We start from the raw sequence: 23659 nt of genomic DNA, 5'->3' as shown, positions 1-23659 counted from the left end.
ACAGTGAACTACGATTTTGGTAAGTACAGCTTTCATGAATTTGACTACATAACAGCAGGCTCATAGAGAAAACCTACCTGTTGTCAAATGGACTTGCAGCCCATTCTGCACTCTGTGTGTTGGTGTTTTCACAGATGTCTCAGTAAGGCAGATGATGTAGAACATCTGTGTTAGGGAATTGCTCACTTGGGGAGTTTAGGTGTTAATGCTGTCTCCCAAAGTGAATCCTAACCCTTAAGACTCCTAACCCCTAAGACTCCTTAAGCCCCCAATCAATTATATGTGCAGATGAGACCCCACTGGCTCCTTGAATTATGTTCGCTCTCCATTAGCACTGCTGTAGGAGAAAGGCAACTGAGCAAGTCTGAATCACAGTAATTCCATAAAGGGATACGGGTCTTGCCTGCAGAAGTTTTTCTGAAGTTCTTGCAGAACAAAAAATGAGCTGACTGAGTTCAGGAACTTTCGTAGAGCTTGGTCAGACAAGCTCTGGGATTACACAAACGTTTTTCCTCAAGGCTTAAGAGGCACCTTGGGTGTGTTTTCCTTTTCCTTTGTGTGCTTGAGACTTAATCTACTCAATTTTTGAATTAGGACTACTGATGAACAAGTTCATCAAATGTTTGAATTTGAACTACTCAACTTTCAGATTAGGAAGAAGGGAGAGTCATTTTTGAAGTCTTAAACTGGCTAGTGATGTAATTTTTGGACACCCCCTCCCTGCAGTTTTCTGAGAAAGGATTGCTGTCTAACCAATTCAAGCTGAGCAATGAAAGCTTGTCATCCCTGCATTTGAAGTTGACAGATGCAGGGTGTCTTGTATAGGTATTTATTAATTGACCAGAACTTTCGAAGGCTTTGTACTAGATCCTACGAGGTGGTTTTCCATGTTGCATAGAGCAGTGTTTTTCAGTGGCTGAGAGGGATGTGCAGGATAGTATGGGAATCCTGCAATTAAAATGGCATTAATAAATATTATCTAACAGAGATATAAAAAAAAATAGGAGGAGAAATAAACGCCCTGGCAGGATTTGCTTGGAAGGTTTATTCTCTTCTCTGTCCTGCCACTCTCCCCTTTTTGTAACTGTCCTTTTGAGATCAATGACATCTTACAAGCTTTACAAACTACTTAAACAGAAGTTATTTCAGTTTTCAAGTGTAAATCTTACCTTATCCATAAGGGACCATAAATGGAAGGCACAAGCAGTTCATCAGGTTATACTACTTACTCCAAATGATTGGAAGGATTAGTATCGGGGGTGCTATTGGAGGGTTATTAAGTGAATGGTGGTTAACAGTATTTATATGCCACTTTTCAACAAAAAGTTTACAAAGCGGTTTACAGAGAAAATCAAATAACTAATGACTCCCTGTCCCAAAAGGACTTACAATCTAAAAAATTGCAAAAGAACACCAGCAGACAGCCACTAGAAACTGCTGAAAAGGGCCAATTACTCTTCCCCTGCTAAATAAAAGAGGAGCGCCCACTTGAAAAAGCACCTCTTAAAAATTAAAAAAAACCAAAAACAGTAGGGGTGAATAGGGACTTGGAAATTACCCAGTTAGCAGAGGGAATAGGGACTTGGAATAGGAGGAGGGGTTGGAGGCTCCAGCCGTTTCCATCCCCCTGTCCCCACACCCTGAATTACATTTTCTTTCAGCAACACCTCTTCCTCCCTCCGTGCCCCCTGCCTGTCATGTCAGAGGCACTGTGGTCTCTGGAAGAGTTCGCTGCACACGTTGCTCTCCTCCATAGATTCTGAGCACATGCTTAGGCAGCCGCACAAGGGTACATGGGAGAACTGCTGTTATTCTCTGTGTGCACTTTTTTTTTTAGGACTCATGGTGCTCTCTCTCAAGTTTGAATTGAATTAACCACCCTGGTTCTCTTAGTTTGAATATTTTCTCTTGTCACCTGCAGTTTCTGAGTTCCTAGGTGAGAACAGTGATGTCACTTCCTGCTTGATGTCACTTCCGGCCATGACATCACTTCCAAGTTAGTGACATCACTTCCTGCGGGTCCCAGGCAGACTGTCATTTTAAAAAGTGGGTCCCATGCTAAAAAGCCTGAGAACCCCTGGTTTAGACAGTTTTCTGAATGGGTAATTCGAATAGTTGACATAATAGGAAACAATCCTTGTGACTTACAGCTTTACCACAGCTTCAGGTGAAAAGATGGCAGCCTTAGAGTATGAGAGTGACTTTCCTAAGCAGGACTGTGTTTCATTAAAAGACGGCTTAGCTTGGCAAACCAAGGATGTTGGCGCCAGTTTCTAGTAAACCCCAACAGGAATCCCTGGTTCAAAATAAGTGCTCTCACCTATAGATCTCACCTATCCTCCCCCCTCCTGACAGTGCACCTCATACCTCTTGAAAGGTTTTTTTTTTTTTTTTTAATCATGTCATTTTTCTTGCTGTTAGATTTGGCAGGTAGATTGCTGATGTAGACCAGTGACCAAAAATGGGACCCTTCCCTCCATTTTCTTGCTGAAACTGCTGCCAGTATTGTGCTCACTGCCACCACATACCGCTTGGGAGTGGGAATAGCTCACTAAATTTTCTGGGGGTCCACAACATTTGGCTCTAGTTATTAGCCAGAACCCATTGCTTACTAGCCATACCTGTGACTTGTACTGACTGCTTGCTTCCCTGAGCTTTGCAGCATGTGTAGATCATTCAACAGATGAAGTATTTGTTCATATGCTTAGCATTTCAGAAGGCACAAGCTGTACTTCACTGTTGCAACTTCCCACAAAACTCAAAGGGAACAAACAGAAACTACATTTTTTCTCTGAATAAGTGGGAAAGTATCAAAAGAGATGTGATTTCTCTCCTGCAGTGAGGCAGATTCTTCCCAATCTCTTCTCTTGCTGTTACCTCCTTCAAAATCCTTAATGGGAAAAGACAGAAACTACTGTATCTCTTTCAGCTTTGAAGGAAAACTGAAAAAAGAGGGGGTCATGTTTATTCTTTGCCATGTTATTCTAGTGAAGTGATGTTTGCTGCTACCTCCTAATGAACCTCCTTTGGAACCATTCAAAAACCTAATGGGAAGATTGACAATACTTTCGCACCTTATCATCAGGGATGGGAACTCGAGTCAGGTGACTCAAGTCCAAGTCGCAGAAATCAGTGTTTTTCACTAACTTCTCACCCACGTGGCAGTGTTTTTCGCTAACTCAAGTCAAGCACGTGGAAGACTTGACAAAGCACTGAAGTCAAGGGCCCCTTGACTTGGCACTTGTTCTCATGCATGCAGACTGGAATCTCCCTGGGCGTCTGGGTGTGCTTGCTTACTATTTACGCAGTGTGAAAGGCCTCGCAGTGTGAATGATGACCTCGTCATCATTCAGGACTGGGCAAGCATCAGGGAAGTTCCAGCCAGGAGGAAGGGAAGGGTTAAAGTTTTGCTTTTGCAGTGAATAGGAGGTGGGAGCAGGCTCTCTTGTCCATCTCTGAAAGAACCAATGTTAATTGAATGAGGGATGGGTGGTCTGATATTTTCTTTAGCTGAGATAGGGCAGAAAGAGAAGACCAAGGGGGTTCTTGCTTTGTTATTGGCTGGAGAAGCCCTTGGAGGGGGAAGGAGTTGGGAGAAGGCTCTCTTACCCATCTCTGAAAGAGCCGATGATCATTGGATGAAGGATGGGTGGTTGATATTTTCTTTGACCTGAGATAAGGAAGAAGCCCAAGGGGGTTCTTGCTTGGGATTGGCTGGAGAAGCCCATGGAGGGGAGGGAGGTGGTTCGTAGTGATCATGCTTGCCAACCACATGGCTCTGTAGTTACTTAGGAGAAGGGAGCCTCACTGAACAACTGGCACAAATGGGACTGCTTCTGAGTAGAGTTGCAAAGGATTGGGTTGTACTGGTAAGCCTTGCAGCTGCTGCGCATGATGCCCCTCCCACTTGCTGCTTCTGTCTGACTACTCTCTTGCAGTCTGTCCCACTCCCTCCTGCCTTGCTTTACAGATGAGATGGGACAGCAGGGGAGTGTTTAAAGAGAACTCTGATACACTCACACAGCCCAGCAGCAGCTCTGTTTTTTCTATGCCTGATATATATGTCAAAAAGACTTGTGACTTGAGTCTTTTTGAGTTGCAAGAACACTCTAGGCAACTCGGAAAGTGTCCCAGTTAGGACTCATTTTCAAGTCAAGTTGCAGGAGGTGGAGACTTGTGACTCAACCCAAGTCAAGTTGTGCTGAATTTGCCCATCCCTGCTGCTCATGCATCTCAATTGCAGTGGTCAGGTGGCATGTATACATATTAACTAACAAAAAGTATCCTCCATCTATTGAGTGCTAGGTATTCTGGTAAAATAACAAATCCTTTGAAAACACAGATTTACTGCACAAACTTAAGCACATCTCCTCAAAATTAAGTCCGATTTTGTTCAATGAAACATAGTCCTTTTAAAGTGTGTATAGCAGTGATTTTCAACCCTGAGGTTGCATCACCAGTGGAATCATATTGCTTGCAGCAACTCACAGTATGAGAAGAGCCACAGGCATTCACTTCTTCTTCCTAGAGCTGCAGAAGAGAATTGAAACCTGCCTATCACAAAACCCTATCCAGAGACTTTGCTATTGCTGAGTGTTCACAGCTGAAGCACGGCTTGATCGTACAAAAGTAATCCAGTCTTCCAGAGGGTTGTGAGCAGGTGAATCCTCTTTACTCACCTTCCTTGATTTGGGGTTTACTACTAAAGCACCTTCTTCTGAGACTGCTCTTTCCCTGCATTCAGGTAAATGCAAGGGGGGGGTTATTTGGAGGGGTGGTGGGGAACTAGTGGAGGTATTCCTTTTCCTTCTCCTTCAGTTTGCTTAAGGGTGAGGTGGGGTTCAGTTTGCCATTCTGTGCGCAGTGCTTCTTCTCCTGGGTTTCCCCCAAGGCTGCAGTCCCTTGTTCTGGGCTGCCACAAGACTGCCTACACTGGGCTCCTTCAAGCAGGCAGGCTTGGCGGGGCATGGCTGGTTTGGCAGCAGTGGAAGGTTGAAGGAGCCTGAGTGTTGGGCTCAGTGCTGGGCTGAGTGCTGGCCTGGTGTTTCTTTACCTACTGTACCTCAAGGCCAGCCAAATTAACTTTTGGCAATGCAATCATTTTTACAGCAGCAGTTTTCACAAAGAAAAGAAAAAGAGAAAGTGAGTCCAAATATTCAGATCATTTGTAATTTGGTTTATTTTTCATTTGTGTCTAAATTAATTCATTTGTGTCTAAATTAATGTTAAGTACTAAATTTAGCTATGAATAAGCTAAATGTGCTAGTCCACTACTCCCTTCTCTCTGCACTTTTCCTTCCACTCTGTTCCCCTTTTTACTTTTTGAATCCAGGGAGTGTGAGGAAGAGGAACAGTGAACGTAGGTCTAGCATGCCACTGGGTTGGGAGGTGAGCATTTGATTCACCACCTCAGGTACCAGAAGGTCTTGCACCAGCTGTGATCCCAGTGCTTTCTGGGGGGGGGAAAAAAAATGACAGCTGACCTAAAAAAAAAAATTATGGATTCTTCACAGCTGGTGGCTGCTATTTTTCCCCAGAATGCCTTGGAAGTTGCATCATTTACAATGATGCATGCCATGCAACACAATGTTGTAATGCCAAGCAACGTCCAGGGCATTGTAAGGAAAAAATGGTGGCCTTCTAATGGTATTCTTCCAGCCTTTCAAACTTTAAATCCTGTATAATTTTAAAAATCTGCAGCAGGCGCTCCAGGTACAAAAGTAAACAGGCAGTTTTGAATGAATGTTGAAATTTGCATTTGGACTATTCAGAGCTCTCTGGCATTAATTTATTAAAACATTAACAAATAATTAAAAATTATTTAAGGCAGGGGAAGGGGAGAAGTGCTTGATCCTGCTGTGCTTGTTGCATGGATCCTGTGAATCCTAATAAATATATTACTAGGCTTTTGGAATTTTTCTTTGAATCAACACAGCCCTCTCCATTTTTTTAGGAGTTGATGGGAAAGTTTCAACTTTGAAGAGGCGCTAAATGTTGTTGTTTTGCTAATCTGTCATTCACATAAAACATTATCCCCATTATAATTGTACCTTATTTCTTGTTGTTGTTCGTATACATGAGGCACAGCACTTCCTGAAGTTTTTTAAACACTGATTTTTAACTTTATTATAGCAGAGCGTCATATTGTTTTAGGGTACTTCTGGTGCTTTGAATAGTCCTCCTGCTCTTCCCCTCCCACTGCCAGTATATTTTCTTGAAAAGTCTTTGTAATAATCTCCAGGACCATTTTATGTGACTAGGATTCTAAACATCCTAAAGAGCTTGGAGAAGATTTCCCTCTTCTTTCTTTCCTCTGAGCAGAAACCCAGTACCAGCTGAATGAGCCAAGCTCTTTATTCTCCCTCCTTGAGGTGGGATTGAAAGATCTTTGATGTCATTTACATGTCAAATAAGGGCTCAGTTGAGAAGCTGTGGTGTGAATGGCCTTTGCCATCCCTGTCAAAAGGGGTTGTGGGAAAACAGCAAAAGCTGGGGTTGTCTTTGTGTTGTTGCCTTTGTTCAGATGCTGAGTAACATCAGTGAAAAACTCACTGTACAAGAAATGAAAATGTATTAAACCAGGGACAATTACACTAAAATGTGTAAGATTATTTTCATCTAATTGGCAACAATAAAAATTAATAACAGAATTTAAAAAGTTGAGTAATTAATGGAGACAAACAGAATTCCATATTTGTTAGTCAGATGTCCAACATTTGAATCCCTTTCTCTCTTAGCAAGTGCTCAGTGCGTAATATATTTGGATTTATGTCTCATTTTGGGGAAAAAATTTATTTCCTTCTGGATAATAGGATATTAGAAAATACTTAGGGCAACGAACTTTACCTTGCATCTTGGGTAGGATATTTGAGTGACAAAGGCAGAGGGTTTGTTGTGTGTTCATGTCAGGGAATGAGAAATGCAAAATATCACAATTTTTCTAACATCCTAAGTTCAGTTTTGTGAAACATAAATTGTAGCATTTTACAAATAACTAGTATGATCCAGTTGAAGAGCTGTGGTTAAGAATTTGGGAATCATCCTTGGAAATGGGTTTCCCCTCCTCTCCCCTCAAGAGTGAATTCTCCTTTCCTATCTTACCCAATTATAAAGGAATCATTTATATTGATGTTAACTAGGGTTCATGCTAATCATGGTTGCTATGGGGAACATGGTGTAGGAATTGACAGAATCCTAAATAGATGAAGAATCCAATTATTGGACAATATTTGACACACCATTTAAAAGATTTTGCTGGATGGGTATCAATGAGTATCGGTCCTATACTGCAAGTCTTTCAAAATAGATTGATGCAGGCCCTAGAAACTTTGAAAGGAGTTCAATCAATAGTTGATGATGTACTATTGTGGGAGAATGGGATAATTGACCAAAAGCAAGAGATCATGACAAAAAATGAATAGCATTTCTGAAGGGATGTAGAGAGGAGAATAAGAACTTGAACTGGAATAAATTGAAATTGAAGATCACAGAGGTACCCTGTTTTGGATAATTATTGACTTCAAAGTGCTTGAATGTAGATTCATAGGAAGTAAGAGCTGTTTGAGAGATGCCAACACCCTGGGTTATTAAAGGAGTCCAGAGGTTTCTGTGGATGGTTAACTACTCTGCTAAGTTCTTCAAGGACTTTTCTGAGAATTGTGAACTCTTGAGACAATTGACGTGTGAAGATACCCTGCAGGGTATAGGGTGCAGGAATGTGACTGAAAGCAAAACCACCATCCCCCCCAACTTCCTGCTACAGTTCCTGCTACAGTTCTGCTTTGTTTTGTGGCCCCATTTGCATTGTTTTCAAGCACTGGAGTTCTTCCCAGTGCACCAAAGCTCCAACCACTTTTTGGAGTCATTGGCATCCTTCAGTCTCGGAAGGCTATGGTATCATGCTCTGAAAAGTGGTTCTGGAACAGCATCTAGTGTGGCTGAAAAGGCCAATTTGGGAGCAACAATACCTTCCACACTGGGAGCAAGTGCAGTCTGTCCCTGGTGTGTCTCCCTGGCTATGGGCTTTGCCTCTTTGCCTCAGGCTGTTGGGCAAGTGTCTCTTCAAACTGGGAGAGGCCATGCTGCACAGACTGCCTCCAAGCAGAATGCTCAGAGGCCAAGGTTTCCCACCTGTTGAGGTCCATTCCTAAGGCCTTCAGATCCCTCTTGCATATATCCTTGTATCGCAGCTGTGGTCTACCTGTAGGGCACTTTCCCTGCATGAGTTCTCCATAGAGGAGATCTTTGGGCCAATTCTCACGACATGACCAAGCCAACGCAGGTGTCTCTGTTTCAGCAGTGCATACATGCTAGGGATTCCAGCTCGCTCCAGGACTGTGTTGTTTGGAACTTTGTCCTGCCAGGTGATACCAAGGCTGCATCGGAGGCAGCACATGTGGAAAGCGTTCAGTTTCCTCTCCAGTTGTGAGCGAAGAGTCCATGACTCACTGCAGTACAGAAGTGTACTCAAGACGCAAGCTCTGTAGACCTGGGTCTTGGTATGTTCCGTCAGCTTCTTGTTGGACCATACTCTCTTTGTGAGCCTGGAAAATGTGATAGCTGCTTGTTTGTTTAGCTCAGTATCAAGAGAAAGAGTGTCAGAGATTGTTGAGCCAAGGTACACAAAGTCATGGACAACCTCCATTTCATGCGCAGAGATTGTGTTGCAGGGAGGTGAGTCCACATCTGGAACCATGACCTGTGTTTTCTTCAGACTGATTGTCAGTCCAAAGTCTTGGCAGGCCTTGCTAAAATGATTCATGAGCTGCTGAAGATCTTTGGCAGAGTGGGCAGTGACAGCTGCATCGTCAGCAAAGAGGAAGTCACGCAGACATTTCAGCTGGACTTTGGACTTTGCTCTCAGTCTGGAGAGGTTGAAGAGCTTTTCGTCTGATCTGGTCCAGAGATAGATGCCTTCTGTTGCAGTTCCAAAGGCATGCTTCAGCGGGACTGTGAAGAAAATCCTGAACAAGTTTGGCGCAAGAACACAGCCCTGCTTCACTCCGCTTCGGATGTCAAAGGGGTCTGATGTGGAGCCATCAAAGACTACAGTGCCCTTCATGTCCTCGTGGAAAGACCTGATGATGCTGAGGAGCCTGGGTGGACATCCGATCTTGGGGAGAATCTTGAAGAGGCCGTCCCTGCTGACCAGGTCGAAAGGCTTTGTGAGATCTATGAAGGCTATAAAGAGTGGCTGTCATTGTTTCATTTGACTGCATTTCTCCTGCAGCTGTCTAAGGGAGAATACCATATTAATGGTGGACCTGTTGGCTCAGAATCCGCACTGCGATTCTGGATAGACGCTCTCTGCAAGTACCTGGAGCCTCTTTAGTGCAACTCGGGCAAACAGCTTTCCTAAGGAGAGAGGATGCTAAGGAGAGAGATGCCACGGTAGTTACTGCAGTCACCCCTGTCGCCTTTGTTCTTGTACAGCGTGACGATGTTTGCATCCCTCATGTCCTGGGGTACTCTGCCTTCTCTCCAGCAGAGACAGGATTTCATGCAGCTCAGTGACGATCTCTTTGCAGCACTTTAGGACTTCACTTTAGCACTTAGGACTTTTGGAGTGGCACAGCATGATATCCTTGCTGGGGCAGTGTGCAGTCTGTGATGCTCCAGCAAGTGCTTCACAATGCACAGTTTGGGAACTACTGCCCTAATCTATCTATTTAAACTGCTCTTTTGTAACCAGAGCCACATAGTTTGATGGTAAGAGGTATAAAAGTCATACACTATCACTGTGCACTACATACCGTAGATACTCACCTATAAGACAATAAATTTCTGCCAATAAATCAGACTTGGATCATCTCATCGCCTTTTCTTTGAGGTCACTCAGGACTGTTCAAGCTCATTGGGGCAGCAGAGATAATGATGGCAATTAGTTTCCAGGCAACCAGATTCAGGGCAAGTGGCAGTCAAAGTTAACCTTTTCTCTGCTCCTGAGACAAAAGTAAGCTGGGGTTCAACACTTCCATTTAAATCGAGCAAACCTTGTTCTCTCTGGCAGGATCCCAGCATTCTGCACCCTCGTTCCATTTTGCAAATGTTTGGCAGAACTCTAGTTTTTAAAACACCAGGATGTAATCTTCATTTCCATTTGAAACAAAGTCTGAGGCTACAACTCAGTGCACTTAAGAATAACACCCATGGAAAGCAATGAGACTGTTTCTGAGTAAGTAGGGTTGCAACTATGTGCAGCTGCACTTACAGTAATTCCTTGCTGCTTGTCTTTCTGGTGTGAATTGAATTGCACACGCCCAGTTATTATTTATTATTATTATTATTTTATTAATTTATACCCCGCCTTTTTGCCCAAAGGGCACACAAGGTGGCTTACAAACAATTTAAAATACAACAATAAAAACAATCATTAAAACAATTGGCAATAATTAAAAATCTAAAAAACAAACAAAACCCCATGGATTCCCATATAAAAAAGCAAGAAGCAAGAACGCCAGCCAGCCTGTCAACAATTAAAAGCTTTTTGAAATAAAAAGGTCTTCAGTCCATGCCGAAATGTTAGCAACAAGGGAGCAGTTCTCAATTCTAAGGGGAGGGTATTCCACAGTTTGGGAGCCACCACCGAGAAGGCCCTCTTCCTGGCCGCCGCCCCTCTGACATCTCTTAGTGGCGGCACAGTCAAAAGGGCCCCCCCCAGATGATCTAAGAGCATGGGCAGGATTGTAGGGAAGGAGGCGGTCCCCTCAAATACCCCGGACTCGAGTTATGTTTTGTATGTTATATGTAGAGCCTCTGACTTAACTCACCAGGCACCTTAAAGAAGGATTTGATTAATGGTTCTACTGGTATGTTGTTTACAGTGCATTTACTCTGATAGTGTTTACAAAAAGTTGTGAAGAACAGAATTTGAAAAGTTAATGAATAAAAATGTATCTTATGATCTTTTACCCTATTTTTAATAAAGACTGTACAGTTCTTAGGTAACAATTATTGGTAGGTTATTTTTCAGGATCTGGTCTTTGGTAAAATCAGACAAAACTATAGTCAAACACCTCTCCCCCCTAAATTTAATCCCCCCAACTTTTCAAAGGGTCATAGAAAATTCCATGATTTTTTGCTTAAAACCTGCCCTCAACATATGTGTGAGATCAACTTATATGGTGCCTCCTTTGTACATATTTTTACTTAGCATATCCTTGTTCATAAAGATCTTCCCTCATTCAGAATTGAAAAACATTTTCATTTGTTGAACCTGATTAGTAGAGGTGTGATTTTTCAATAATAACAAAATAAAAACGCATAACATTGTTTTCTGCACTTTTCCTCCTGGGGAAGAAAACAAAATTTGTGAAAAAATAAAAACGTTTAAGAACACTTCTATTGATTATCATTACAGTTCTGGTTTAAAGCTTTGTGACTTTGTGTGCTCATGCTGTTTCAGTTGTAAATGGAATAATAAATAAATGCACTTCTGAATAGTTAATTAGTCTCTGAAACTGCAAAAGTTTGAGGCTACTAATATGAAACTTTCCATGAAAGATGTTTTGTATTCTACAAACCACGACCTCTCTTTCCACAATTGTTTTTTGTCATCTTCCCTCTGGTAATGCCTTTTCTTCCATTTTTGTTTTGCAATAATCATAATGTAGGCTCAACTGAAAACCTAAGAAACTTGTTTTGCAATGCAGTAATTATAGCTTTATGGAAGCCTCTTGGAATTACTGGTTTTGGGGACAGCTTGGTTGTCATTTCTGCTTCTTCTTTTAACAAGAAACCTGACTGCTCTATTTTTGTGAAGTAGTTTTAGCCTGGTCTGTAATTTTCAGTTCAGTGCAGACTGGGTTAGTGGGCTCAGTCTTGGACTGGTTTCTTTTCTCTTGATAACTTGGGTGCTTTTAGTCTTTTCTTTTTGCTTTTATGGTTCCTTTGTCCAACTGTATCTCAGTGGGATAACTATTTTATTCTTACAATATCCATGTGGGGATGTTTTCAGCAGATTATTCATAATTCTTTTCTCTGGCATTGTAAATTAAATTGTGAGCATTGTTTGAAACGGGGAGTTAGGAACTTGGGAAATAACTAGTTTTTTTCCCTTTAGAAGGGATCTTAAAAATAAGCATGAACTGTAATTCATCCCTCCATCCCATTACACTTCTGTGAATTGTGAACTCATTATTTCAATTCTGTCTTTCCAATATATTTTTCTTGTCTTTATTTTTCATATTATATCCCATCCTTCCTTTAAGGAGCTAAGGGCGGTGTACATGTCTTCTCCTCTTTCTAACATCAACCCTGTTAAGTAGATTAGGCTGATAAATATTGACTGGCCCATGGTCACCCACAGATATGGTCCATCCATGCAGTCGACAGAAGTGGTTACCAGCAGCAGATTGGCAGGAGGTACCTATCCCCATTTACCCACTTGCCTCTCCTGCTCCTTTCCCCATTCCCTAAATTGGAAAAGAAAGACCCATTGTTCCATTGTGTTTGATGGGGTCTTATTCCCCATTGTGTATATGTGTACAGGCATGCCCTGGTATCCATGGGGGTTCCATTCTGGAACACGTCCCGTCCCCCCGGTGGTTAATGGAAACCATGGATAACTGGGGACACCACCTGCTCTGCTCACCTCCAGAGGGGCTGTGTGGGAGGACTGCACACCCAATCCATGGTTAACTGAAACCACAAATATGGGAGCCGCAGATACGGCAGTCCCCCTATATAGGACAGCAGCATGAGTCACTCATCAACAATTCATCATTATTAAGCAGTGATCCAACTATTTCATTTCTCTTTCTTTAAACATTTCTAAAAGCAACCTTTTTTATTGCTTTTTGTGTCCATGTGAAAGGTAAGGATTGTGCCCCCACCCCAGGCACCTGGTCGTTACTTCGTTTTTACTTCCCCTTGCCCTGCTATTCCAACTCCTAGAAGTCCAGGGGTCTCCATGCCCAATTTAGGTTCTTAGGTAGGCCAGGCACTTAAGGGGCCTAAATCTCAGCTCAAGTGTCAAGCCTACAGTTCTTGGTTGTGCTTATTCTGTTCCTTGCAATCTCAAGGGGGCGCAATTTACCTTAGGACAGCAAGACAGTTTTCTGCCAATTAAACCAAATTACAGAGTATCAAATCTTGGTGGGACTGCCATCACCCTGATTATGCAAGTGCCTCAGCTCAGGGACTTTGAGGTCCTACAGGTTTGCACCAGCCCTGTCAGGTCTTGGGCTTTGTCCAACTCAGGAACCAAAACCTCAAGGCTCTCTGAACTGTAATTTAACTGTTTTTTGGTAGCTTAGACAAGCAACTAGGCTGGATAGCTGACTCCTGTTCCCAGTACTCAAGAACAACTCAGACCTGTAAAATATATTTTGGTTTATTTTGGTTAAAGGTAAAAGGTAAAGGTTGCCCCGATGTTAAGCCTAGTCATTTCCAACTCTAGGGGCGGTGCTCATCTCCGTTTCTAAGCCGAAGAGCCGGCAAAGAGCTGTAGACAGTTTCTGTGGTCATGTGGCCGGCATGACTAAATGCCTAAGCATGCCATTACCTCCCCACTGAGGTGGTACCTATTTATTTACTTGCATTTTTACATGCTTTCAAACTGCTAGGTTGGCAGGAGCTGGGACAAGTAACAGGAGTTCACCCCACATTGTGGATTTGAACGGTCAACAGGCTCGTCAATAGCAGTTTAATCCACTGAGCCACCGTGTATGTGGTTAAGGTTACACATATATAAATCAAGGTAGCAGTTGCAAGAGATACAGACTTCCAGAAACATATCAGTTCTAAAATATTAAAGCTAGCTTTCTGACTATACTTGTCTACATATCTATCTCGCACCTAGGTACTCTGACCACTAGAGAACAAACGGCTCCCAGGCTACCTGTTGGGCCAGGCACCCATAATAGACAATAGAGCTGAAGAAAACAAGCCACAGGCAGGGCCATGCCCAAGCCTCACTGCCCAAGGGAAGTACCTCACACCCTCTGAGGGTCCCTTTTTATCCCCTTAGGTCTTCGGTATTCAATCTGTGCATCCCACCTCCTTAGGGAGCTGTGGCTAGCCTCCAGGGGCGCCACCAGGCATCTCAGGGAGAGAGGCTGGGCTGGGCTGCCTGCTGACTTGCTGCTTTTCTGCAGCTGTGAACGAGGTGGGTGGGGCGGCATGAGGCTGGGAGGGCTGTGAAACTTGCTGGGGGAAGGTGGGAGGGAAGGCTGGCTGGGCAGGCAGAGGTGCAGCATCTCATGGAGCTCTCTCCATGTGCAACCTTGCCCCAAGGACTACATTTCCCAGTGTGCCCCTCACCCTGGGCATTCTGGGATTGGTCAAAGCTGGAGAAGAAAAGAGTTTGGAGGTGCTGCATCTCGTCAGCATGGGGCACTCTTGGCAGGCTTCAAAGTGGGAGGGAGGAGTAAGTCTTCCACTTGGGGAGCCCAGCCTGCTCTTAGTGTCCAAATGCCCCAGCCTGCATCCCTCCGTCTTGCCTGGGGGAAACAGGGGTGGCATCTGCATGTTGGGCGTATGTGTGTGAGCAGCCCCCATCTTCTTTGGGGTGAATTGTAGTCTTGCTGGGTGTGGCTGCAATCCTTTCCACACTTTCCTGGGAGTAAGCCCCATTGACTCAAATTGTTATAATATCTTCATCCCCATTTTGGGGGTAACTGAGGTGAGGTGTTGTAATTGGCTGCCGTGGCCAATGGCTGCAAGGGTCAGGGGAGGCGCAAGCCAGAAAAGTTCAAGAACCACTGCCTTATGTTAATTATACCTGCATGAGCCAATCAGGATGCAAGATAGTTTGAAACTTCCAGAAGGTCTGGCTACTGTCATTCACTACTCTTACCCCCCACCACCAGGATCACACAACTGTGGTGAGCCTTCTTTTACAAGCACATCCTTGCCAGCAAGAAGTGCTCCACTCTGAATAGCTACCTGCCCCCCCCCCCCACTGAGAAGCAGATAACATTCCTTTCTCAAGATAATTACCTCTTTTCTACCAGCTGCAAAGAAGCAGTTACAACTCTCAAAATAGGTTCAGACTGGGCCTAGATTTAAATTGTTCATGACCATCTGTGGCTGTCCTCATATTGTACTGAGCTTGAGCATTTCTGACAATCCTCTTATGAATCTGGGCTGTTTATCTACATGCAACTTCGGTGATCTCTCTTATCTTTCAATTTCTATGCATGTCTTTTTAACAACAACAACAACAAAAACCTTTATTAGGCATAAACATTTGATAGGTGAAGACTCTACAGAAATCGTAGGCATGTCTTTTTAATTTTAAGTCAACATTAAGCTTTTTGTACAGTCATACTGGCTTTTTGAGAAGTCTCCCGTTTTTCTTTTTCATAGGAATTACTTTCAAATACATCTGTAGTGCCTGCTTCTTGGGAATCTTGGGCTCCTTTTCTCATTAGTTCATTAAACCGTGGAATCCTACTTAACATTTATTTGAGCATGTTAGAATCAGGCTTCCTTAAAGCTTGAAATTAAGCATGAATTTATTAAACAAAAATAAGCATAAAAGTTAGGTTTTACTACACACACCCTTAGCTTCCCATATGTTTTGAGAATTCCAGCATTCTATAGTCACTTTCCCTGCAAGTTCCTACTATTTTAACTTTGTTGACCAAATATTTCCTTTTGGTTAAGAACAAGTTGAGGGTAACTCCCTCTCATTGTTCCTTCCACTTTCTGAAAGAGGAACTTATCCAGGCGCATCAGGAATTTGTTGCTGTAAAGCACGTTTGTGCCTCCATGGGAGGAAGCCAAGTCGGCACATCTACATGCGCCTCCGCAGCGGTTTCCTCACCGCCACGCCAACACAAGCGGCAATGGTAGGTGTGGGGGTCGGGATGAGGCAGGAGGGGGTGTTTATGGGTGGGGGGCGGGTGATGGGTGGCCCTGGGGGCGGGCGCGCGGAGAGCCAGGGGTGGGTCTGGGACCCAGCAGTTACGCCAGATCCCGACCCCCGTCCCCGCAGAGAACGGAGAAGCTTCAAGCTGCTCTGCTCTCCTCAGGCTTGCACCACCTCCAGAGGTGGCGCAGGTCCAAGGACACCCCTTGGGGCCAGCAGCCCTTACCCAGGGGTAAGGGAAAGAGCTTCCCCTTGCCTCTGGCTGAGTTGCTGCAGCCAACGAACCTGCTGCAGCCAACGAACCTGCGTTGGATGCAGCACAAGCCTCCTGGCTTGCCTGCTCCAGCGCAGGTTTGGATTGCACCCTAAATGGTGTTACTTGTTTGTTAGCAAATCGTTTGCATTATTTTAAAAATTGCCAGCATAAAAGACTTCTTGTATTAATGTTCAAAATGTGTAATTTAAGATTGCGTAAATCAAGAGGTGCCTGTTCAAATGAATTCTCTGCCAGATTTATACTTGTCTTTCAGACAGCGTTACAGCCAGGAGAGCCTTTATAAGAATGATTTCTTCACTTTTGGCACTGTGTATTCTCTGAGTCATGCCTTTGGTTAATCTTTGGGGGAAGTTTGAATAAACCAGAGTACGTTGCTTGAAGGCAATGTTAAAAACATGCTTGTTAAATAGTGATTTTATACAATAAAGAGAGCAATCCCAGCCCCCAAGTTAGGCTGGCGCAAGTCACTTGCGCCAACCCAGGGGTGTTGCAAATGTGCTGTAAGGCATGTTTGTGTCAACTTAAAAGTTGGGGAGGCCAATGCAAGGCATTGCGCTGGCCTCCCTGTGCCTGATCCAGACCTGGCACAGTAAAATTGAATTGGCTGACGCAGGCATCTGGGGGTGTGTGGGGATGGCAAAAAGGAGATGGGGAAGAGGGCATTCCAGGATGAGGGGAGGGTGGGCATTCCTGGAGACGTGCAGGTGGGGAGCAGGAGGCAAGACCAGGACCTGGAAGTTAAGCCGGATCCTAGTTCTCTTCCCTGGGCAGCATGGAGCAGCTCCATGAATCTGTGCCACCTCCGGAATAGAACCATTGGGGCCACTTTGGCTCCCTGAGGTAAGGGGAAATGCTTCCCCTTGCCTCGGGATACGCCACAGTTGGTCCCGAACTTTGCTGGATGCAGTGTAGGCCTATTGGTCCAAGACATGAATGTCTGATGGAGCCCTGTGGTTTGCAGTGAGTTGTATGGAATGGCAAACAGACATAGCACCTGCCTAGGTGTCATAAAAGTGCTGTAAATCACATTTATGGCACTGTGGGAGGAGAGAGCACTGGCACTAAGCCAGCATTGGACCCAGCACTGGAACAACATCCTTGGTGCCAGAGGTTATCACCAGACTTGTGAAAACCAGACTATATGATATAGAAAGGCAAGAGATTCTAAGTGCAGCACAGAAAAAATGTTCCCCTCTGAATTTTCATCTTAAAATTACAAGTGGTCAACAACCAAAATATCTGTCCCTCCTAGTGCACCCCCTGGAGAGAAGGGCCTTTACCTTGGCACGTTGTAACGTGATCCCCTCTAATGACTTACATGGCAGATTTAGAAACGCCTCCTGGGAAGATCGTTTATGTAGCTGCAATTTAGGTGAAGTAGAATCATCCACCCACATTATGTTGCACTGTCCCAGATGTCAAGCATTAAGACAGCAATTTCTCTCTCCCTTGCTCCATGTTAAAACAGGGCATTCTGAAAAAGCTATAATTCAATTCCTTCTAGCAGGTGATGTAGAGCATACAACCCTCTCAGTCGCACAGTTCCTAAATTTGAGTAATTTGAATCGAGCCAAGCTTTCTGTAGCAAGTAACCACTGAGCACATTACATCTTTGGCAATATCTGCAGAGTAACTGATTGTTGTTGTTTTTTTTTAATAATACATGTTTGTATGTAAAATGTATTGTACGTTTGTATCTGTGTGTACACGTAGGTGTGCACATATACATATACTTGTGTATTACTTAGGTTTATATTCTCTCTACGGTTTCCGTACAGAGTCTTCACCTACCTAATGTTTATGCCTAATAAAGGTTGACTTGACTTGAACATCCTTGGTGGTGAGTGAGATCACCAGGCAGTGATGTGGGGGGAGGCCTTCTGGAACGAAGGGATGGCAGGGGTGGGGGCAGGAACTGACCTGGGAGGCGGGTGGGACCAGTGGAGGCCTCCTCTGCCAGATCCTATCCTTCCTGTTGAGCTGAAAAACCCAACATGGAGCTTTCCCGGACTGTGCTGGCAAAATAGCTGGTGCAGACTTGAGGAAGCCCATTGCTGGGCCTGCGCCCTTACTCAAGGGAAGGGGGCAAACAAGGAGACGTCCAGCAGCTTCCCAGCACCCACAGGATACAGCATTCACCATTTTGGCATTGCTGTTCCTTTGGGCGCTAGGAAGCTTAGGATTGGGCTGGATCACCTTCAGCAGCCCTGACAGGTGATAGGCAGGACAGGTTTGCCTTGTCACAGGATGGCACAGTCTCATGTATCACCCTCCCCCCAGGTCCAGTGACTTGTGTGGAAAGACCCAGGTCTTCCTGCCAATGTACTGCCAGAAAGCTCTTTACAGCTGCTTTTCAGCCACCACTGCCAGTAGAACACACATTCTATTGGTGGCTGAAGCCCATAGGATTGGGCTGTTAGATTGGTCAGGTTGCAAGAAGAACAATGAGCAAAGTACAGCAAACACCCGCCTATAAGTTGATCTCACAGATAAGTCGAGGGTAGGTTTTTGAGCAAAAAATCATGGTATTTTCTGTGACCCTCAGATAAGTTGGGGGTTAAACTTAGGGGGTGTCTGACTATAGTTTTGACTGATTTTACCTGAGGACAGATCTTAAAAAATAACTTACCATTAATTGTTACCTAAGAACTGTACAGGGTCTAATTTATTTAAAACATAGTAAAAGATCATAAGCTACATTTTTATTCTTTTTAAATTTTGGTCTTCACCACCTTTTTGTAAACACTATCCATGCACTGTAAACAACATACCAGTAGAACAGTTGTTCCCAACCTGGGATTCATGTACTCCCAGGGGCACTCAACAGGACCTTTAGGGGTACTTGAAAAAGAATGGCATAATGGCAGAAAAAGGCATATCATGCTCCAGAATGCTTTGCAGGGCCAGCAAGGCAAGAAGGAAGGTGGCTAGTTGGCTGCGAAAGCCCAACCAATAGCTAGTTTTTAGTCATCAATTCATCTATGAACCAGTGATTGAAAACCAGCACAGAAAAAAGCTGAAACATAATATAGAAAGTGATCAATCACCCAGAATTTCTCAGTGCACTTCTGGTGCAAAACAGTGCAAAGGCAGAGTCTTCTGTTCTTCAAACAGATAAAAAGAGAAAACACTGTGATAAATACATGAAGTCTGGGCTTTCATATAGAGGAGATGAGGGCTTGTAATATTAATTACAAACATTTTGCTAATAGGAAGGGTACAATTTATGGAAATGGGCTGCTAAGGGATATGCAAGTGAAAAAGGTTGGGAACCACTGCAGGAGAACCATGAATCAAATCCACCTTTAAGGTGTTTGGTGTGTTAAGCCAGAAGCTCTACATACAACCTATAACACATAACTGAACTTGTGCAATTCAATTTACAGCAGAGAGATGCAGCTGCATATATTTGCAACCCTTTTTACTCAGAAGTAGACCCACTGCTTTCCATTACTATTATTCTTAAGTAATAGTGCATTGAATTGTAGCCTGGGACTTTGCTTCAAATGGAAAGGAGGATCCCATCCTGGTGTAGGAAAAAAAAAAAGATCTCTGCTAAACGCAAAACAGAACCAGGCTGCAACAAAATTTGCAAAATGGAACAGAAGAGCATAAAAGGTTAACTTTGGCTGGAATTTCCCAGCAAAGTTACTATAGAAACTAATCTCTGCATCGCTTCTAATTACCCAAGAAACCAAACTTTTCAGAGTTGAAAAGCTCTGCATTTTGATGGACCCGGAGATAAGGTAAAGTGATAATTGGAGCTTGATTACTTGGCAGAAATTTTACTACTATAGGCAAGTATCTATGGCAGGGGTGCTCACACTTTTTTGGCTCGAGAGCTACTTTGAAACCCAGCAAGGCCCGGAGAACTACCAGGGGGGAAGGAAGCGTTTGACAGACACCCCCTTTAATGTATGGAGCCCCTGCTGGAGTCTAGTCAGTCTCCTCAGTTTTGTTGCTGCATGCCTGAAGAGCAGCTAAAGTGTCAGTTTCGGTTTAGTGTCAGCTAAATATGTCAGTTTCGTCTAGTCACTAGACGAAACTGACATATTAACAGTTTGGGGAGACAGGGCTCCGCGATCTACTCATTTTGCCTCGCGATCTACCGGTAGATCGCGATCCACCTATTGAGCACCCCTGATCTATGGTAATTAGAACTGAATGGCACACCTAGAGTGATTTCAGAACAGGTGAATTTCTCTTAATGTTGTTCAGATCCACATTGGATTGCATATATGATGGTCTGTCATTGATCCCGGTTTCCCCAACCCAAAGGCTCTGGAGTGAGGGGGGCTGTGCTTCTCTCACCTCTGGAGGTTTTTCTGAGCCCCGCAGAGACTGTGAGTATCTGCCCATGGCCTCTGTGGAGCTCAGAATGACTATTTTGACCAAAAAAACTCAACTTCCGGTTTCCCTCTGAGAAGGCAGCAAGCCCTGCTACTTTTCTCCTTCTTTGCGCAGTCCCTTTGAACAAAACAGGCAGATGTGGGCGGCCTTTGTGGGACTCAGAAAAACCTCTGGAAGTGAGGGGAGTACAGCTCACCTCAGCTACAGGGGCTTCACAGGTGACATTTAACAACTGGGATCAGAGAATGCATCCCCAATGTTAAGTGACGCTCACCTGTAGTTCATTATTTAGCAGGAAAAAAAAACTTCCATCGTGTTGTGTCTGCAGTTTTCACAGTAAAATTTACAACGCAATCCAATCTTGCACTGGAACAGGTAGGCCAGGAGGCCTGCGCTGTATCCAGTGCAAAATTGGGGCCAGAATCAGCTCAGCCAGAAGCAAGGGGAAGCTCTTCCCCTTGCCCACGGGTAAGCCACTACAGCCCCAATGGGTCTTCTTGGACCTGCGTCACCTCAGAAAGTGACACAAGTCAGAGGAGAATGGATGCAACTTGGAGCTGCTCCATGGTGCCCAGGGAACGGAGTTGGGATCCAGCATAACTGCTGGGTCCCAGCCCCGCCCCCTGCTTCCCACCCGCTCACCCCCTGGAATGCCCCCTGCCTGCCTTCCCCCTACCCCTGTCATCTGTGAGATGATAAGCTGCACCTGTTGAAATTCTCTCTTCTATACAATTGTTAAAGGTTCAGGATCCCTAAAGTTGAAAGTTTGCCCACCCCTACTGTAAAGAGTAGTTGTATAGTTAAGATGTTCATGTTTTTCTACATTCTGTCATTAGAATGCCTGTGAAATGTATATGCTATACAATCAAGACACTTTGTCCGTCACTTTGAACTTGGCATAAAGAATCTATCTTATCCAGTTTTCAGGGGGGAAAATGACAAATATTAAAAAGTTTTTTCATTGAAGGGCAAGTTTTATTTGTTTCCATCTACGTTACCATTCACCCCAAAATATGTTTACTTTTGCTTTTGCCAATCTAGATTATGTTCAAAATTTTAGGTTATTGCCAAGGTTCGTGAGACAGAGGTGGGACAGGGGGTAGAGCACTCAAGTTATCAAACATAAGAACATAAGAAGAGCCCTGCTGGATCAGGCCTAGGGTCCATCTAGTCCAGCTCCCTGTATCTCATAGCAGCACACTAGATGCCTCTGGGAGCATACAAACAACAACATACTTGCATCTCACTGCCACTCCCCTGCATCTGGCATTCTGTTTACCCTTGCACCTCCCCAATGAAGACACCAGCCAGCAGTTTAGGTTTAACTTGGACCACCATATTAAACACAAGTGACCAATTTTTAAAACATGAAACCTACTGAACACACCATCCCTCCCTTGCAAGTCTGGAGTAGGCGAAAAAACTGCTATCCACGGCCAGTTCAGATGACAGAAAAAAATTCCTACCCATTATGTTCCTATGATAAGAACATAAGAACAGCCCCACTGGATCAGGCCATAGGCCATCTAGTCCAGCTTCCTGTATCTCACAGTGGCCCACCAAATGCCCCAGGGAGCACACCGGATAACAAAGACCTCATTCTGGCGCCCTCCCTTGCATCTGGCATTCTGACATAGCCCATTTCTAAAATCAAGAGGTTGTACATGCACATCATGGTTTGTAACCTGTAATGTAATGTATTCCATTAATGTAATGGGTTACATTAATGATGAACAACCAGCTAATCTTTTACCCATCATTGCTTGTAACCTGTGATGGAGTTTGCTTCCAGAATTTGTCCAATCCCCTTTCAAAGGCATCCAGGCCAGATGCCATCACCACATCCTGTGGCAAGGAGTTCCACAAATTAATTACACACTAGGTAAAGAAATATTCTCTTTTGTCTGTTCTAATTCTCCTGACACTCAATTTTAGTGGCTGTCCTCTGGTTCTGGTGTTGTGTGAGAGGAAATAGAGCATCTCTCTATCCATTCTATCTATCCCCTGCATAATTTTATATGTCTCAATCATGTCTCCCCCCAGGCTCCTCTTTTCTAGACTGAAGAGCCCCAAACACTGTAGCCTTTCCTCATAAGGGATGAGCCCCAACCCAGTAATCATTTTGGTTGCTCTCTTCTGCATCTTTTCTAGTTCCACTGTGTCCTTTTTGAGATGTAATGACCAGAACTGAACACAATACTCCAGATGTGGCCTTACCATTGATTTGTACAATGACATTAGAATATTGGCCATTTTATTCTCAATCCCCTTTTTTAATCATCCTGAGCATGGAATTAGCTTTCTTTACCACTGGATCACATTGGGTCAACACTTTCATCGAGCTGTCCACCAGCATCTTAAGATTTCTATCCTCAGCTGGCACTCAGTATGCCATTGAGCAACCAGTAGGTCTGCCCCCTCTGGGATCTCCAGGTGTAGGTCGGGTCTACCCTGTGTTTAGAGCTGCCAGCAGCCCTGGCCTCTTGTGGGGGGGGGGAGTGTCTAGGTGGAGGCCAGGTTTGCTTGCGGGCTTCAAGCAGTGCACCCTGAGTGTCAAATATGCAAGGTACACCACTGACTGGGGTTTCCATTTTGATTGATAAAAATCTATAGTGTATTCCCTATAATTATGAAGTTTCAAAGTCCTAATCTTTTGGGGGGGGGGGTATCTGCTGGCAAGAATTGCAGCACCCATCAAATGGGTTTTGAGGGAAGTCAGAGGTGCTGGCAAATGTAAAACATGTCTGGCAGACTGATTATCTAGAGTGAATTCTGCTTCCAAAAATAAATTAGACTGTTACCAGACTGAGCAGAGTGAACCAGTGCAAGCTGGTAAATGCAGGACAGCTCTTAGTGGCTGTGGGTCTCTCTCTGCATTTATATTTTGTGCACTGCTATACCTATAGCTATTTCTGTGTGTGTTCGACTGAGGCCACAATCCTAACCAGTTTTCCAGCACTGACATAAGGGCAATGCAACTCCAAGGTAAGGGAATGAACTTTGCCTTACCTTGAGGAGGCCTCTGAGACTGTCCCCCAACTGCAAGATGCAGCACATGTCCCACTGGCACAGTTATGCCAGTGCTGGAAAGTTGTTTAGGATTGTGCCCTGACTGTCTCTCTCACTCCGTGTAGGTCTTTAAGTTTCTGCCTGTGTGTCATCTGGGTTCTGTATGTCTTTAAGCTCTTTGCCATGGCTTCGCTTGATTGGCAGTCTGT

At 44.1% G+C, this 23659-nt stretch overlaps 1 protein-coding gene across 4 annotated transcripts in view; it reads left to right on the top strand.

The window, feature by feature from the left end:
• FHOD3 (formin homology 2 domain containing 3) overlaps positions 1–23659 on the top strand; it is a 309925-nt gene that overhangs the window by 91810 nt on the left and 194456 nt on the right. The gene's annotated exons all lie outside the window — the stretch shown is intronic.

Source organism: Tiliqua scincoides, chromosome 5 (genome assembly GCF_035046505.1).
Source record: "Tiliqua scincoides isolate rTilSci1 chromosome 5, rTilSci1.hap2, whole genome shotgun sequence".
Lineage (NCBI taxonomy): Eukaryota > Metazoa > Chordata > Lepidosauria > Squamata > Scincidae > Tiliqua > Tiliqua scincoides.
The sequence above is the reverse complement of the archived record's forward strand: the minus strand, read 5'-3'. Positions and strand labels throughout refer to the sequence as shown.